Here is an 18,501-nt window from a genome sequence, read left to right as displayed (position 1 = left end):
CCTGGCATGCGTTCGGCCCGGGTTCGATCCTCAGCACCACATACCAACAAAGATGTTGTGTCCGCCGAGAACTAAAAAATAAATATTAAAAATTCTCTCTCTCTCCTCTCTCTCTCTCTCTAAAAAAAAAAAAAAAAAAAAAAAAAAGAAAGAAAATAGTGACAGTAAAGAAGGGGCGTTCTAGGTGTGCCGGCGCACGCGTGCATCCATGTGAATGCCTGTATGTGGGGTGGCCTAGGAATTAGGCAAAGCAACCTCCTAGACCTATTCCCTGTTCCAAGGGTGACAGGTGGCTGAAGTGACTTTTTTTTTTTTTTTGATGCCAGGAATCGAACCCCAGGGCCTTGCACATGCTAGGCCAATGCTCTCACTGAGCTATACTCCCAGCCCTAGTGACCAAACTTTTGAACCAAAAGTCATGGATTGGCTGGTGCAACGCTCTTTGAAGGGACAATATGCCAACAATGAAACTGATGCTGTCCACAGGAGGCACAAAGGCTGTTGGTTAACAGCCTGGTTAACATGCTGTGGTTTCTCTGGGGGCGGGGGGTATTCTAGACGCCTCTGAAAGAGACAGTATTTTGCCAAGAATTGAGGCCTGGATACATAAGCATAGACTTGACGGTTGCCCATAGGTGATTAAGGATTAGTGTTATTATAGGCAGGTTTAAAGATGCTGCATGGAGCGGAGCATGGTGGCCCATGCCTGTAATCCCAGAGGCTGAAGCAGGACAATGGCATGTTCAAGGTCAGCCTGGGCACCTCAACAAGACTCTGTCTCAAGACAAAATAAAAAATCCTAGGGATGTAGCTCATGGGTAGAGTGCCCTGGGTTCAAGCCCCACTACTTGGGGGGTGGCGGGAGAAAAGATGTTTTCATGGAGAATCTTACATTCCCAGACATTCAGAGAAATTACATTCTCTCTCTTTTCTTTCTTAATTCTTTCCTTCTTTCTTATTTCCTCCTTCCTTCCTTCCTTCCTTCCTTCCTTGGTGCTGGGGATCAAACCCAAGGCCTCATGAAATCATAGTCTAAAGCCAGAAGGGAGATCCAAAACAATATTTCGATTAGGGGTTATTATGGAATATGTTACATTAATAATTGAATCAGCTGGGGCTGTAGTTCAGTGGTAGAGCACTTGCCTAGCACGTGTAAGGCCCTGGATTCTATCACCAAGACTTGGGGAAAAGAAAAGTAAAAGAGGATTAAGTGTTTTTAAAACAGAGAGTGGGGAAAGAAGCAAATTTTGGGTTCGCATCACATTCAACAAACATGTGTTTTTCCCTATTTTGAGGAGGTGGTGTTAGCTTCCGATTGCTACTTGACCAGTTGCCACAAATTGGTTTTATTTGTTTATTTATTTGTAGTGGGGATGGAATCTCGTGGCACATTACCACTGAGCTATATTCCCTGTCCTTTTAGTATTTTATTTTGAGACAGGATCTTACTAAGTTTCTCAGGGCCTCGCTCAGTTGCTGAGGCTGACCTCAAACTTGTAATCCTCCTATCTCAGCCTCCCAAGTTGCTGGGATTGCAGGCGCCTGCCACTGTACCTTTACCACAAGTTTAGCATCTTAAAATAACAATTATTCATTCTCTCATAGCAAGTGTCAGGGGTCCAGACATAGCCAACTGAATCTTTTGCTCTGGGCCCCACAGGGACCTGCTAGGGTACATCCATCTCTGGAGTTTGGGGTTCTCTTCCAGGATCATGTGGCTGTTGGTATGATTTAGTTGCTTGCCTGTGTAGGATTGAGGCCCCTGTCATCTTGCCAGCAGTCCACAGGGACCACTCTCAAAACCCAGAGGCCACACTCCAGTCCTAGCCAGTTTACTTCCTCAAGGCCCGTGGGGGATTTGGTCTTCAGAAAGAGTCGAGGTCCTTTTGAAGTACTCACCTGATTGGGTCAGACCTACCCAGGGTAATATCCTTTGATTAACTTAAAATCAACTGATTGGGGCCTTAATTACACCAGTGAAATCCCTTTTGCCATAATCAATGAAATGATATTTCACCATACCCACGTACTGCCCACACTCCAGGGGAGGAGACTCTCTAAGCAGTTCACCAGCAGGCAGGCCTCCTGGGGCCTTGGAATTCTGCCCAGGTCTGGGGAGGATCTGGGAGGGGAGGGTGTCAGAGAAGGTAACATTTTCACTGGAAACTAAAGAACGAATCTAACTTCTCCAGGCTGCCAAGGAAGGGAGGTGGTGGGTGGGGGAAGGGAAAGGTGGAAAAGACTTAATGGAAAGAGAGAAGGCAGTGGACAAAGGTCGCTCTGAACAAAGGACATGAAGGAAGCTGAGCAGCAGCAAAGGAGTTGTCACACAGCAGGGGCCGTGGGGCCATCGACTGAAAGGCAAGAGGGTACAGAAAAGGTAGACAGAATACTGTCTTGAATATCATGTTCTTTCAATAAGTTCTTAGCCTCAACTCATGGTGGCTGTGCAAGGTGGACTAAAGACAGACTCTGCCTAACAGCAGAATCTTGACTCTAAAGTTCAGTGGGCTCTGCTCTCTATCTCTACCAGCCCCTCATCTCTTCTAGAAACCTCCCCTCCTTACCAGGGCACCACAGCTCTGTTGGTCTATGAGATGAGTATCCACACTCTCCCCAGACCTTCATGACTTGGAAAGAGAAACAGATTCCAGAGGCTCCTTCTGTGGGTTTGTGCAGAAGCCAAACTGTGGGCAAATAGGGGAGGACTGGAAGAAGCCAGAGGTGCTGGTCAATCTACACAAAAATGAAGAGCTAAGCCCAGCGGGCAGCGAGGTGGTGCATGCCTGTAATTTTAGCAGCTTGGGAGGCTGAGGCAGGAGGATCACAAGATCAAAGCCAGCGTTGGCAATTTAGCTAGAACTTAAGCAGCTTAGCGAGACCCCATCTCAAAATAAATAAATAAATAAATAAATAAATAAATAAATAAATAAATAAAAGAAGCAGCTAAGAGGGAAGTTGGGAGATGGAGATGGAGAGAAATAACCATGAGTGTCTAGATTTTAGGAAGCTCAGAGCAATTGTCAATTTGGAGAGGAAAAGAAAAGGAGAGGTTGAGAAATGAGGCTCTGCTTACTAATCAGACCATTTTACTGCTCTTCTCAGTAGCTAAATAAAAAGAGGAGTCATTTTAAAAATTCATTTAGATTATTTCAGGTGTGTATATGTGAATGTGTGTTGTTTTGTTTTGGAAGATAATACTGTGTAGATCCCGGGCTTCATGGGAATATATCCAGGATTCATTTGGATCGCCTTAAAAGAATCTAATAAATCCCCCCCTATGAAATAGTTCAATATGTTAGCACACTTAAACGAGAACTTCAAGGACAGAAAGGTCCCCAAATGAGCATGTAGTGGAATTTCAGAGGTCCTGTTATGAGATGACAGGAGCAAAGCTCTGGGTTCAATTCCCAGAAGCAAAAAAAAAAAAAAAAAAAAGCAGAACAACAACAAACAAAAGCCCTGTACCATGCCTGGTCTGTATTATCTCTCTGCGCTCTGGTTCAGGGGGTTGGCCACGCTTCCTCTCCTGGAATATGTCTAGTGCCCAGTGATCAAGATGACAAACCTTTGGGCGGGGATGTGGCTCGTATGTGAGGCCCTGAATTCCATCCTCAGTGCTGGGGGAAAAAAAAAAAAAAACTTTACATATTTCTACATATTTGTTGTGTAAAAAAATTTTCTTCTGCCTTGCCTTCTCTTGAGCAGAAAACAAATCACCTAGCTGCCGCAGCTGGATAACACTCATACCCGTGGGCTGTGTTCATGGCTTCCAGACAAGGTCAAGGCCCCAAAGTCTATGAAACAGTGGGTCATGCTCACCCAGCCTTATCTCTCCTCTTGACCTCTTGGCACAGCCTATTAGTTTCCAGATTGTGTGTGTGTGGGGGGGGGGGGGGGGGATAAACAATAGTAGGAATTTGGTTTTGTTTTTTTATTGTGCAGAAAGGTTTAAAGGGGCCAAAATTGACCCCACACAGTCTAGATATGGTATGGAGGGCAAAGAAAAGGAACTGTGAAGTCAGATGGGGGAACTGACTTCCTCCTGAGAAGCCTGGAACATCCTTTTCAAAACCCCACATGACCGGACTACAACCCAGACGACGGTTACAGGCACACACCCGTCATCCCAGCCATTTGGGAGCCTAAGGCAGGAGGATCTCAAAGGTTCAAGGCTAGCCTGAGCAACTTAGTGAGATATAAAAAGTAGAAAAGGGCTGGGGATGTGGCTCCATGGGAGAGTCCCCTGGGTTCAATCCCTACTACAGAGAGAGAGAGAGAGAGAGAGAGAGAGAGAGAGAGAGAGAGAAAGGAAAACAGAAATGTGCTATTGAGTCCTTGCCACCAGCTCCTGGGCCAGTCCCTTGACATGTTCTCCTTGGATCAGGGCTCCACATGGTGAGCATGTACACCCCCGAAACACACACACACACACACACACACACACACACACGAGTCTGGTGACAGATTGGGTCTGAAAAATCTGGCAGCCTGCATTGGCTGATGGCAGAGTGTGGAGCCTGTTCTCGCGTCTCCCTGGAGTCCCTCTGCAGACGCAGGTGCGCGTCAGCGCCTGCTCTAATTTTATCCCTGGTTGATGGAGGAGACTAACTGAGCAGCAGGGAGCCTGCTATTTTAGGTCTCTGGCGGTTCTGGGTTATATAAAGCCTATTGCCGTGACCTGCATTGCTTTGAGGCTGTGCCTCACTCTCTTGCGCGTTCTGTCACAATATGTCATCAGCGCAGACATTCACACACACACCCCCGGGTCTCTTGGGGAATGAGGAGGGAGGTGTGTGCTGGCGGAGTGTATGTGTGTGTCTGTGTTCCTGCCAGCTTGCTGAGGGACGTGGCCTGCATATACTGCGGGGAGGGAGCGCTGTATGTGAAGGAGGTTTGTTCTGGAAGGAAATGGAAAGATCTTTCAGAGGCAGGAACGTGAGGGTATGTGCTTTGGGCTTAAGGAACAGAGTGTTTGTGAGCTGATGTTGTGGTTCTGCCGTTGGCATGGTGATAAGAATAACTTCTATTTCAGTAACTCTTCATTTTGAAAGGAACCCAAGGGTTCATAAATTATACACAAACATCTCTGCCTTTGAATGGCAGGAATTTTGTAACTGAAGTTAGGCGCAGCAGCCACATGAACAAACCTGGTAGTCTGAATTTAGGGATGGACTGATGGCAGATTATGGCATTTCTTACATTATTGGGGACAAATCTTACCTGGAAATTGTTTCCTTATATACCAGAATACCCTTATGTTACTGGGTTTGTGACAATTGTGTAAAGATATGTGCTTGCTGATTTAATCTTGTATGACATCTCATTTTTCTGTGTAATCTCCAGTAATGAGTTGTAACATTTTAATTTTATGTATTTATTTTTGCCGTCCTGGGGATTGAACCCAGGGCCTCGCTCATGCTAGGCAAGCACTCTACTACTGAGCTACCCGCCCCTCAGCCTGAGTCTTTATATTTTTAGATATATACATTTTAATAGGAGAACATACAAGAGAATCCTAATATAATACGGCTTGTTATTCTATAAATTTGAAAATACTAGGTTTCTTAAAATACATATGATCCCCACAGATGAAGCTTAACAGTTCAATGAGCTGATCACGCAGGCATTTTCTTGCTGCCCATTACCAGCAGGGGGAAGATGTCCCGTGCTTGATGAGCTACGTGTTTCCCATATATAATCGCCCAGGGTACATGGCTGACATGATGGAACCCATAGGGAATGACGGCTTGGCAGGGACACAACTTGGCTCCTGGAGCCTTCTAGAATGTGAGGTCTAAGGCAGAGGCTCAAGTTGCTGATTCCTGGCAGCCACCACAGCAGGTGGGATTCCCATAACTGGCAACTTGACTGAAGTGCTATTTCTTAGCTGCCTTTTTTTTTTTTTCCCAATACCAGAACCCAGTGGGTACTCTATCCCTGAGCCACATCCCCAACCCTTTTTATTTTATTTAGAGATGGGGGTCTCACTGTTGCTGAGGCTGACCTCAAATTGGCGACTCTCCTGCCTCAGCCTCCAAAGTAGCTGTGATCACAGGTGTGCGCCACAGTGCCTGGCTTCCTAGCTGCTCTTAGAAAGATCTTTCTTTTCCACTGGCCGAAGCACTTTAGAAGGGATCTGGAGAGAAAAAAAAAAAATTGGTGAGCTTTCCATGAAGAAAACCAAAAGAATCTGGCAGCCAACTACACAGGGCTGAAGGGAGTCAGTTCCTTAGAGAATTCTAGTGAAGGGAGCCACTAAGGGAAGAAGGAAAGGGAAATGAACCAGAATCAAAGTCGGGGCTTATAGGAGCCGGATGGGGAAATGAAGCCAGGAATGGGGAAGGTATAGATGAATCACTGTGTGTAGTTTAGTAATAATTGACTTAAACAGAACCTTCCCACTCATGCCTTCCCGGCCTCCTCCCCCTGGCTGGGGTCAGGTACTCAACTCCCTCCCTTTTTGGTGGTCTGCAGGCTGCCTTCAAATCCCCTCCTCCCTGCTGTCAGAGAACCCTTTCTAAAACACAGATATGGTCAATGACCTTCTCAATGGTTCTTCGGTTCTTCGCTGCTCTCTCTGGAGAATTCTCCCAAGCCTTGGCAGGCAGGCCCTCTGAGACTGGGTCTGCTTATCTCTCTGGCTTAGCTCCCACAGAGCCCTGCCAGCTCCTTCCTGTGTGGACCACCCCACTCTCCATGCCATTCCTTGACCCCTCAAGATGAATGTGCTGATATGGGCTCTCCTGATCTATATGTGTTAGCATGGACTGTTCCATCTGCCTGGAATGCCTTTCCCAACTTTTTTTTTTTTTTCTGGAAAATTCCCAAGCTTCCTCCAGACCTCCACTCAAGCAACTTGAGCTGACCCCTCCAGGTCTGGCATCTTGGTGCACCTCTGCTGGAGAGTTTAAATGCCTTGTGACCTAGTCTGCCTAGACTGTGGGCTTTTGGAGAACAAGGACTATATAGTTCCTCACCTGACCCACCCAGGCTGCCCCAATGAGTGTTAAATGAATGACTGAATTTGGGCAGAAAGCACATTTTACAACCGAGTCTTCCTCAAAGTCATGAGGGATAGGATCTGTGGAAGATGCCAATGAACTTGAAGAGGAAAGGCCAGGGTCTGGGAAATCTAAGGCCTCCATCCATGTCCTCGCCCTGGTCGTGCCAAAGAACTGCCACGTCAGCCAGCAGTACTATGACCAGAGCCTCACAGCTCCTTCCCACTGGGTGGCTGCTTCCTCTGCCCAGGTCACATCCTGGGGAGGCTGGCCTCAGGGATCTGGCACAGGAGAGAATGAGGAGAGAATCCAGCATCCTGAGGCTCCTAATGCTGACTGAATTAAACTAGGCTGCCTTGGGTCAGGGAATCCAGCTCAGCCATTCTGGTATCTGCTGATACTGGTCTTTTTGAGGAAACAGATAAGATTGGAGGAGGTCCCATACCATAAATCAGGGTCCAATGCACCTAGAGAGGCTATTTAATTAAATCCCTGGTGTGGCCTTCACATAGGAAATATTTTTTGTAAGAATAATTTTTTATTCATCTGTTTTAATATCTGTGTTTCCCTCTTGGGGGTTTTATGATAGTAGGGCTGACCTTTTCTATGCCCTTATGATGTCTCTGCCCAAAATATTTTCATTTAACACTATGTTGAACACACACACACACAAACACACATGCACGTGTGCACAGCCATTGCCCTAAATTCTCTATCTTCTTCTCAGAGTTGCTCCAGGATCATAGAATAATAATATTAACCCAGGAAGAAACTGACTATGGGAGAGGTGGGAACATAATTAGCATTTTCTGGGAACTTTTCAGAATTTGAAGCCGTTTCTTTTTACACATTCTGCCCCCTGCCATGGAGAGGGAACAGGGAAGAGCCTGCATGAGTGACGTGAGTGACGCCTGGGGGACAGGGAGGGGCAGGTGGCTGTTGGCAGGCTCACAATCTCAGAGCAGCTGCAGTGGTTGCAGTAGCTCCCCCAAATGAGAGAACTCGGGGCCACTGAGGGTAAAGGGAGAGAAGATTCTGTAGCCCATGACGATGACGCGCAGGAGAGGGGACACAGTGGGTGGGTATTAAAGGGATTAGGTGTATGAGGCAGTGTTACCCTCGCTCAGAAAGGCACGCACTTGAACTGCCAAGAAACTAATAATGAACTGGAACCCCATCCAGGAAAGAGAGCAAGTCAAAACAGTGTATTCTGCGCTCAACATGTACGATATTTCAAAATTGGTAGCTTTAAAAGCTCTACAGGATCTCATACCTCATTTAATTTGATCTCTTTTTTAAAAAACTCATACAACAGGGCTCTTCAACAATGAGGATACCAGCTAATAATTATTGAGTGCCAACTGCATGCCTATTATTCTTCTAAATGGTCTACCTCCATCAGCCCAGGTAATTCTTACAATTTTACTAGGTACGTATTCAGAGTATTCCCCATTTTATAGATAACCCAAGGAAATTATAGAGAGGTATATGTAACATTCCCAATGTCACACAGTCTAGTAAATGTCAGAGTTAGGATTTGAACCTGGTTGTCTGACTCCAGATCCCAAACTTGTAATCACCACTTGATGACCACCTCTGTGGTAGCCAATATGCCTTTTTTTTTTTTTTTTAAATAATCAAACCCAGGACCTAGTACATGCTAGGCAAGTGCTCTACCACTGTGCCACACCCTCAGCCCCTAATACGCCCTTTCAATACCAGCTGCTGATGATGTGCAAGGTGTGGGATCTACCTCAATGCAGAAGAATGAGAGAAGCTATGTGGAAATCCTCCGCGAACGTCAATATGACATCATCACTAATAAACGCTTGTGAATCCAGGTCAGTTGTGTCACATGCAAGGCGCTAGAAGCATCTCACACAGACTCAGGATGAGTCTCATTTCTGCCCCAAAGTATTCAGCAAGTGATTCCTTCATGAATTTACTCAGTAAATCTTCCTTAAAGCATTTACTCTGTGGCAGGTCTGCCAGCCACATAGTACTATGCTCTGGAAATACACCTGGACTAAGGCACAGTCCCTGCCCTCAAGGAACAGGTAATACATAGACATCTCTCAACCAATGATCAACAGGTAAGGCAGATGTCACCTGTTGTCCCTTTGCCCCCTGCCTCAGATGTGTAGGTTGTTACCATCGACTGGAGACTTAGGGACAGCTCAACTTCCAGGTGTTAGGCTGCCAGCCCTGAAAATCACCTGTGTCCAGAAATATTTTCCTAGACAAGAGTTTGAAGTTCTTACCTGGAAAGTGACATGAAGTGATGTCAAAGATGACAGTCAGCTAAGACAGACAATTGTGAGGATGAGTGTGGTGGCCCATGCCAGTAATCCCAACAACTTGGGAGGCTAAGGCAGGAAGATGGAAAGTTTAAGCTTAGTCTGGGCAACTTAGCAAGTCCCTGTCTCAAAATAAAATATTTGAAAAAGGGCTGGGGATGTATGTAGCTCAGTGGTAAAGTCCTCCTGGGGCTCAATCTCCAGCAGTATCTCCTCCTTCAAAAAAAAAAAAAAAAAAGGAGGATAATTGTGAAGAGAACATGTAACCTGAACTTACCGTAGTTTAAATATGTATATTTATGGCTAAACATCTAATTGTTGGCAGAGTAACCCAGTGGCTAAGAATCTGGGCTCTGGAGTCACATCTCTTAAATTTTATTAGCTTTACAACTTTAACTTTCCCATGCCGTACCGTCTTTCTCGGTAGAACACAAATGATCATCATAGGATGAGACAAAGGCTAAATGAGAAAAGGCTAAATGTACTTACAATGGTGTCTGGAACACGCTAAGTCCTCTATAAACATAAGTGATTATTTTTGAACAATATTATTCGTAACCATAGTTACCTCTTGTTACCTCTAGAGAATAGCTTGAGGGGAAAAGGTGGGGGGTTCTTACTTTTTTATTTGCATTATTTACTTTTTGATTATTAGAGCTTAAAAACACATATTACTTTTATAATTAAAAAAAAAACAAGAAAAAAGTGAAAGAAGAATAAACTTGCTAATTAACTTTTTTTTAGGGTTATCTGGGAAGTAGATTAAAAAGTATACCCCTTCCACCCTCTCCCACCCTGTCTTTTTTTTTTTTTGTATTGGGGATTGAACTCAGAGGCACTTGACCACTGAGCCAGTTCCCCAGCCGTATTTTGTCTCACTGAGTCATTTAGTGGCTTGCTTTTGCTGAGGCTGGCTTTGAACTTACGATCCTCCTGCCTCAGTGTCCTGAGCAGCTGGGATTACAGGCGGGCGTAGTGGCGCACCTTATCTTTTTTCGTAGCAAAAGAACTAACTTCCAGTAGGAGACCTAAAAGGCTTCTCATGACACTGAAAAGCCCAGGGTTGTCTGCATCAGGCAAGGCTTCATCCAGGAGCTGTAGGATCCCACTTCTCTGTATCTTTCAGCAACTCTCTCCTCCTGCTGTGCTGATTGCTGCTGATGCCAGTCTAAGGCTCTTCTTGTTAAGGTGGCTGACAGCAGCTCTAGGGCTCTGGGCTCCCAGGTTCAAGTCTACTGGAAAAACTACATAGGCTCCTCTCTTAGTAATCCCTGCCAAAGGTCTCATTGGGTTCCCCTGAAGCCAAGTGCCCATCTCTGGGACAATAACCTGGTAGAGGAATTAAGCAGCGCTCTGATTGGCCAGGCCTCTGTTACATACCCACTTTTAGAGAACGCTAGTAAAAGTCTCCTCTACTTAATGCATAGAGATTGAGAGGAGCAAACTTTTCTTATGCGCAGGCTGGGGAAGATTATGAACAATGTCTATATCCAGGGTAGCTAGGACTAGCGATGTGGAATCAGGAGACCCATATAGGAAAGAATAGGTCAAAGTAAAGGATGCAACTTAAAGGAAAAAGTAAGGCACATGATGTCAGAGCCTCAGGAGTAGCAGTTTTCTGACTACCTTTCATGTACACAAGATATAAGTCTGAAATCTCGAACACTCCTGGGAACAGGCAGATACTGCAAATAAGCTCAGTAGATTGCTGCACCAAACCCAAGACATGTGACCTAACACAGTGCCACAGTGCCATTCTCCCCCCCCACCCCCCCACCCCCCCACCCCCCCCACCACCCCCCCCACCCCCCCATCCCCGCTGCAGAGGCTGCAAATTCAGCTTGGATATGTGTACAAGAGCAAGTATGCAATCTCTGTTTTTATTTTTATTTTTTTTGTAGTGTTGGGGATTAAACCCACACCTATATGTGATAGGCAAGTGCTCTACTGCTGAGTTATACCCCAGCCCTCCTTCTCCTCTTTCTTCTCCTCCTCATTCTTCTTTTGAGATGGATCCTGCTGTGTTGCCCAAGTGTTCCTCAAACTTGCAATCCTCCTGCCTCAGCCTCTCAAGTAGCTGAGATTATACATGTGAGCCATCATGTCCATCTTTCTCTGTTTTTAAATGTTGACCACTTAAGCAAATTTTAAAATACACTATGTGAGCCTGGTGTGATGGTGTACACCCATAATCCCAGCAGCTCAAGGGGCTGAGGCAGGAGAATCCCAAGTTCAAAGATAGCCTCGGCAACTTGGTGAGACCCTGTCTCAAACTAAAAAATAAAAAAGGGCTGAGGATAGGGCTCAGTGGTTGAACGCCCCTGGGTTCAAACCCCAGTACCAGAAAACAAAACAAAAAACAAAAAACTTTTTTTAGGGCTGGGGTCATGGCTCAGTGGTAGAGTGCTTGCCTAGCATGTGTGAGGCATAGGGTTCGATTCTCAGCACCACATGTAAATAAATAAAGATCCATTGACAACTAAAAAAAAAAAATGTTTTTAAATACACTATGTAAGCCCAAACATATCAATGGTCAGAATCTACCAGTGCATTTCCATTCCCCCAGTTTGTGACATCTGACAAGATGTCACAGTTGACATAGAGTAAATGAAAGTCCCTTTGCCATTTGTACAGTATTAAATCTGTGTGCCGATCTATGCCCCAGTCAACAAGAACCCGATGACAGCCCACTGCCCAGAGTTCAGCCCTTTCATCTACACTATCTAATTCAGATCTAAAAAACACCACAGAAGGCGAGGGAACATCACTGTGAGAACTGTACTTTCATTTCCTGGCGGGGGTGTGGTTAAATTCACAACTTTGATGAGATTCTAACCGTCGGAGGGTTTTACATTGAATTTCCTGTTTCCTTTTCTTAATAAAGAAAGGAAAAGTGGGCCCCCGCAGCAGCAACGGGTGATACACTGAGTTCCATAGGAAGACACCACGGGGGTTCCAACGTGGCCACAGCAAAAACAAAACATAACCCCAAACCTGGTAAATAGTAATACGCAGAAGATTGCGGCCCAAAGGGTTGCTTAGGGTTTTTTGATCATCTCATGCAGCAATTTTCCACCCTAAACCCATTAGGCCAGTGCTCATGACCTTTACTTTTGAGTTGCTGGAGTCTTTTCCCATGGGAGGTTTAGAATGTAGTAATGGTGATGGTGATAATGATAGTAGCTAATCTGTGCCAGGTGTTGCAAGAGGTGCTTCCCATGTCTCTAATTCTAGCACAAAGCCTCCAAGAATCATTCCCATTTTACAGATTTATCTTGAGTTTTCTTTGTTTAGATTCTTAATAGACATCTACTGAGTGCACAGTTCTAGGTTTTGAGGGCTAGGGGCAACAGAGAGGGATAAGAAGCTGATCTTGACTTCTAAGGACTTGTAATTTAGTGGGGAGACAGTTTATGCAGTAAAACATTTGAATAGCAGCACGATGATACATAATTCAAGGCCAAGGTGAGTAGTCCAGAGGAAACTTCAGAGGGATGAGAGATCTGCTGGAGGCCAAATGGTTGGGACAGCAGAACAGAGGGGGAAGGGCGAGGGCTGGGAAGGGCAGAGATGTTCTCCTAGGTAGTTGTGCGGGAGGAAAGGGGCAAATCCTGGCATAAATAGAAGTGCAGACAGAGGACAGAATACGGACAGCATAACTTGATGCATGAGCACCCTCAGCTCCAGCAGCCACACTGTCCTGGGTGGGAAACGGGGCTCTGCACCTTCCTACCTGTGTGACCCTAGATCAATGACTTGACTTGTACGAAGCCTCAGTTTCTGAACCTGTGAAGTGGGCATCATGAATGAACCGATGCAGAAAAGCTGCACGTGGCACCTGGCCAGTCCTCCGTAGCAGTTATCACAGTCTCTTTGTGGGGATACCCTTACAGCGAGCTGTTCCACCTGAATAGTGGAGATGTGTGGCCACACTGAAACCATAACGTAAGAGCCCAAAGGAGGCCTGGAAACTCTAGAACCATGAACTAAAAGCAGCGTGTATCAGCCCCAGAATTGGAGAGCACAACCAAACCACAAATGCTCAGCTCAGGTCTTTAAAGTGCTGCAACAGGGCAGAACCCCTTGTAAATTACTTTGTGTGATGGAGTCAAACCACAGGTTTTTTTTTTTTTCTTCTTTTTCTCATCAGACCTCACAGGAAATATACTCCTTTGTTCAGATGTGAGATAAGGCACCCCTTCACCTTGACTCTCCTTTGCAACACCCATAATTTGCTCACTTTCTATCCTAGGTGCATATCATCAACAGCGTATATTTAGTAGGCACATGGGTTTGTACTGCCCTTAAGTTCTATTAAGACATGGTTTGGGGTCTGACATGACAATCTAAGAAAAGGAGGTGAGAGTCTCCAGGCAGACCCAGCCAAGGGGGGTGGATTTTTTAAAAGGTTGTTTATTTTACCACCAGTAATCTCCTACCATGCTGTTGCCTAATAATTATTTTTAGGTTTCATGACTTTCAACCTAACCTCTATGCCCAGCAGAGAGGATCTATGCTGAGGTGTTGACATGATTTCTTAGCAGCTGTTACAAATTAATAGCTTTGGCTGCCTTCCCAAGTTGACCCATTCAATTTATCAAGAAAATTGGCCTTGAGGAATTTCCTAAAGACCCCTTGCCTAATGTGATGAGACCTCTGTCCCATTCAAGTGTTTCTCCTTGGATCACTTTGGAAAGCAGTAACAGGATTGACAGTGGGAGGGCCTAGAAAGAGAAGTGTACATGATAACCCAGCAGTGTATAGCTTACAACAGTGGCCAGTGAGTTTATTTCACTATCCTGAGAAAAGAAGGAGGCAATGACATAACCAACCACAAACACAATACTAATGCCCATAATGCCCAGCATTGACTGAACATTTGCCACGACCATACTTTAATTCATGGTCCACCCAACAGCACTCCGAGGAAATTACCACTGTTATCCCTGTTTTACTCAAAAGGCAAACTGAGGCACAGAAAGTTGAAATAAATTCAAAAGATCACTAGTTTAAAAATAATGGCACGGGGCTGGAGATGTGGCTCAGCGGTAGTGCGCTCGCCTGGCATGCGTATGGCCCGGGTTCGATCCTCAGCACCACATACCAACAAAGATGTTGTGTCCGCCTAGAACTAAGAAATAAATATTAAAAATTCTCTCTCTCTCTCTCTCTCTCTCTCTCTCTCTCTCTCCTCTCCTCTCTCTCTAAAAAAAAAAAAAAAAAATAATAATGGCAGAGCTAGAATTTGAACCCAGGGAACCTGGCTCCAGGGCTAGTGTCGGTAATATTACCAAGTTACGCATTTTTAATTGGGGCAGAGCATGTCAATGGACCAGAAATAGAAAGGTGTCTTGGGAGCTTTGGCCTAGCATGATGTTGTCCCAGTTATAACACAGCCCAAGCCCAGATGGACAAGAACATGTCCAGACAAATGCCCAGAGATAAAGACTTTGTTTTGTTTTTGCAGTGCTGGGGATTGAACCTAGGGCCTCCTGCGTGCTAGGCAGGCACAACCCCAGCTATCCCCAGAGATATGACAGAGCTTAGTGCCTACTCTTTTCCCATTCTTTTCGGTTCTGTGGGGCGAGCCAGGCTTCAGTCCAGTATGACACTTGTCTCAAAGACCTGGTTAGCCTTTTGGATTACTGGAGCCATCTCTGGCTCATGGGGCTCTAGAGTGGCTCTAGAGTGGCCAGTGAGAGCCTGGGTACCATGACACTTCTGGATAGGATGTTTCATTTGTTTGTTTGCAGTGTTGAGGATTGAACTTAGGGCTTCTTCCACTGAGCCACAACCCCAGCCCATCAGATGCAGGCCTGGGCTCAGCGTGCCAAGCATCCCCAGACACCGGACTTCAGGTTTGTGAATCCCCAATCCAACACGGAAATATTTCAAGGATCTTCCCTGATCCTGTGTGTTTCCTGACTCGGAAAGAAGGCCTCCACTTTGCATCAGAGAGTTGAGCGTAATCTGAGAAGTCGTCCATTCCTGGGTTGGAATCTTGCCTGTGCTGCCTTTGGGGAAGTTAACTTCTCTGTGCCTCCATTTCTTCATCTGTCAAAAGGGATTGTACTCAAACCTACTTAATAAGGTTGTTTAAAGAATTAAATCAATGAATCCACATCAGCAGCATAAAGTTCTCCAAGTGTAAATGTGTGGGCAACCATAATTATCTACACCTTGTCTCCCTTTTGGAAATGATTCTGTCTTGAGCCCCAAGATGCACATAATCACATCCGGGTAGGGAGTGGCATCGGGAACAAAGCCTGTGGCCCTTGCCAGGCCTCTCTTGGAAAGGAAATGGTTTCGTCACTCAGCTGTCTAGGTCAGGGCCACTTTCTTCAGGGAAGGGCTGGCTCTCTGAGGTCTTGCCAGCTCAGCATGCTTCATTACACCCAGCAACCCAGCCTAGCTCTGCCAGCCCCCAGCGTGTGAAGGATCCTGGAGGACACATACACATCTTCTGGGCAGAATGTTCATTCATGACAGGCCCAAAGTATCATTGTGCTGGCTTTTTTTTTTTTTTTTTTTTTTTTTTTGCATTATTGGGGATGGGATCCTGGGGTGCTCTACCACTGAGCTACATCCCCATTTTATTTTATTTTGAGACAGGCTAAGTTGCCCAGGCTGGCCTCAAACTTGTGATCCTCCTGCTTCAGCCTCCGGAGTTGCTTGGATTTCAGGTGTATGTCATCATGACCTTGTTCTTTTTTTTTTTTTTTTTTTAGAGAGAATTTTTTAATATTTATTTTTCAGTTTTCGGCGGACACAACATCTTTGTTTGTAAGTGGTGCTGAGGATCGAACCCAGGCCGCACGCATGCCAGGCAAGCGCTACCGCTTGAGCCACATCCCCAGCCCATGACCTTGTTCTTGACCCTTGTGCTGGTGAGGATCCCATGGGAATTAGTGCCTTCTGGCCCTTTTGTTGACCTCCTGAATGGCCATGACTGTCGTCCTCAGCTAGGAAATCCTTGCATTAAGGAAACACTACCCAGGATCCAGGGCAAGAGCAAGTTCTAAGCTAGTAGGAAACCCCTTACAAAGTTGCCTTGGGAGCCTCAGAGTAAAGCGTGGGGGTGACAAAGCCGGGATTGGGGGCTGTGTCTGTCTATTTACTCCATAGCAACTACCCCCAATGCTGAGCAGTTACCAACATGGGTAAGTGCACAGGTTTTGGAACCAGACTCTCTTCTGTTGAACGCTGACCCTGTCACTAGCAAGCTGGGTAACATTTGGCAATTTCCTTGACCTCTTTCTGCTTCCATTTCTCATCTGCAAGAAGGGAGGCCTCTACTCACCTTTTTAGGTTGTTTTGAGGGTTCAATGAGTTTTTATAAAAATGCTTACAGCTATGCCTGGAGTGTAGTAGCATAAGTGTTAGCCATTTATGTCCTACAGGCTAGAGATATTAGTTCTGGACTGAGGCTCATATAAAAAGAAGGGACAAACCCAGAGTCTGAGACTGAGTTGATTTGACCTAATTCTGCTCTCTTTGAATGCTAGCTATCACCTTGTCTGAAAAGAATTCCTACTGTACGTGCCATAGCAAAGTCCATGTTTCAACTCTGGGGACTGAATTCACCCAAAGTGGAGCACAAATGTCAGTGGTTTTAGAAGTGGGAATTAAGGTACTCCTTGGTAGTAGAGACTCTCAGAATAATCCCATCCAAATGAACTTGACCACCGGTTTCCTGATCCTGGATCTCTGGGTGATCTGGTATACCTGCCCTTTGACCTGAATATAGGTGACATTAGTAATACATGAATAGATGAAATGCTAGCCCCACCTGGCTGGCCCAGAAAAAGGAAATGCTTCCCACACCTTGCCTTTGCACAGGGGCCCCCAGGGAAAGGCATCCCTGGAGCAAATGCAAGCCTCAGGCCTCAACACCTGGGTGTGGCTGCAGGAACCACCCAGTACAGACCGGGGTGAACCTGCTGCCCTTTCCCTCCCCTGCCGCCAAGTCAAACAGAACACAGGGAACACAAATAGAATCATCACAATAAACCGGTTGTTGGAGCCAGACACAGGAGAACCCTGGCACTGCCACCCCCTTCTCGGGTCCAGACATGATGAGGTGCTCTGAGGGCTGGGGAAGGTGTGGCCCGTGGGCATTCCTGCCCAGCAAGAAACCCTCTGGCTTGTCTGGACTCATTGCCACCCACATGGACTGCTCCAGAAGTTGCTTGCCAAGGCAGGGAGGGAGGAGGGTCTCCCTTTCCTCCTAGCCCTGGATCACCGGGAAATGCCCTTCCCACCCACTCTGCTTGACTAATGCTGCTTGTCAAGGAGGGAACTCTTCAAATGCATTCAAATCCCAAAGGCATCTGAAGTTGAGAGGAATTCGTGCTGGACGTGATTCCCTGCAGGGTCAGGCATGGGGAGGAGGGAATAAGAGAAGGTGGGGCTAGTCCTAAGTGACAGCTTCAGATAAATCTGCCTAGAATTCTCCAGGTAGCTGGTGAACTCAGGGAGTGCCCTCCCTAGCCTGGAGCAGGTCACAGTCCCCTAGAACCTGCCCAAACCTTTCTGGTGCATGTGCTCTGGGGCATGTCTCTCTCTGCCTCCTTGGATCTTGGGCCAATGAGGAAATATGGGTTAGTCCCAGGAGGCAGGGATGGACCTATGTTCTTACTTCACGGTGTCAGCACCTCTTCATAAAGTTCTAGCAGATCTTCTATCCCCCCTTTATTTTCTTTTTAATAAATTTGAGGAAAGAGGCTAGAGACTTCCTTCCTGTAGGAAGGAAAACTTGTGAAATAATCCAAGAGGTTTTCTATGTGTGCCAGCGCATCATGAGGAAGTAGGAAGAGTAGATCTGAAAATGGACACCTGGGTTGGAAGCCTGACTCTACCACATCTTTGGTTACCTTACTTAACTATTCCAGCCTCATTTTCTTCCATTGTCAAAATGAACAGAGGACCTAGTTCTCACGGAAGTTAGGAGGTTAAAATGAAAACAAATGGCCGGAAGCAGTGGTACACGCCCCTAATCCTGGTGGCTTCAGAGATTGAGACAGGAGGATCACAAGTTCAAAGCCAGCCTCAGTAACGCATTGAGACACTGTCTTGAAAAAGAGAGAGAGAGAGAGAGAGAGAGAGAGAGAGAGAGAGAGAGAGAGAGAAAAGGTTTGGGATATGGCTCAGTGGTTAAGTGCCCTGGGTTCAATCTCTGATACAAATATATGTATGTACGT

The 18,501-nt window shown here is 45.9% G+C and overlaps 1 long non-coding RNA gene across 1 annotated transcript; it reads left to right on the top strand.

The window, feature by feature from the left end:
- Positions 1 to 8,323: 8,323 nt before the first annotated feature.
- On the top strand, positions 8,324 to 15,263 carry LOC113191005 (uncharacterized). The gene is made up of 3 exons (XR_003301851.2): positions 8,324 to 8,411; positions 8,727 to 8,845; positions 15,055 to 15,263. It is a non-coding gene; the product is annotated as an uncharacterized LOC113191005 (long non-coding RNA).
- Positions 15,264 to 18,501: the final 3,238 nt, after the last annotated feature.

This window comes from Urocitellus parryii, chromosome 6, assembly GCF_045843805.1.
Source record: "Urocitellus parryii isolate mUroPar1 chromosome 6, mUroPar1.hap1, whole genome shotgun sequence".
NCBI lineage: Eukaryota > Metazoa > Chordata > Mammalia > Rodentia > Sciuridae > Urocitellus > Urocitellus parryii.
The sequence above is the reverse complement of the archived record's forward strand: the minus strand, read 5'-3'. Positions and strand labels throughout refer to the sequence as shown.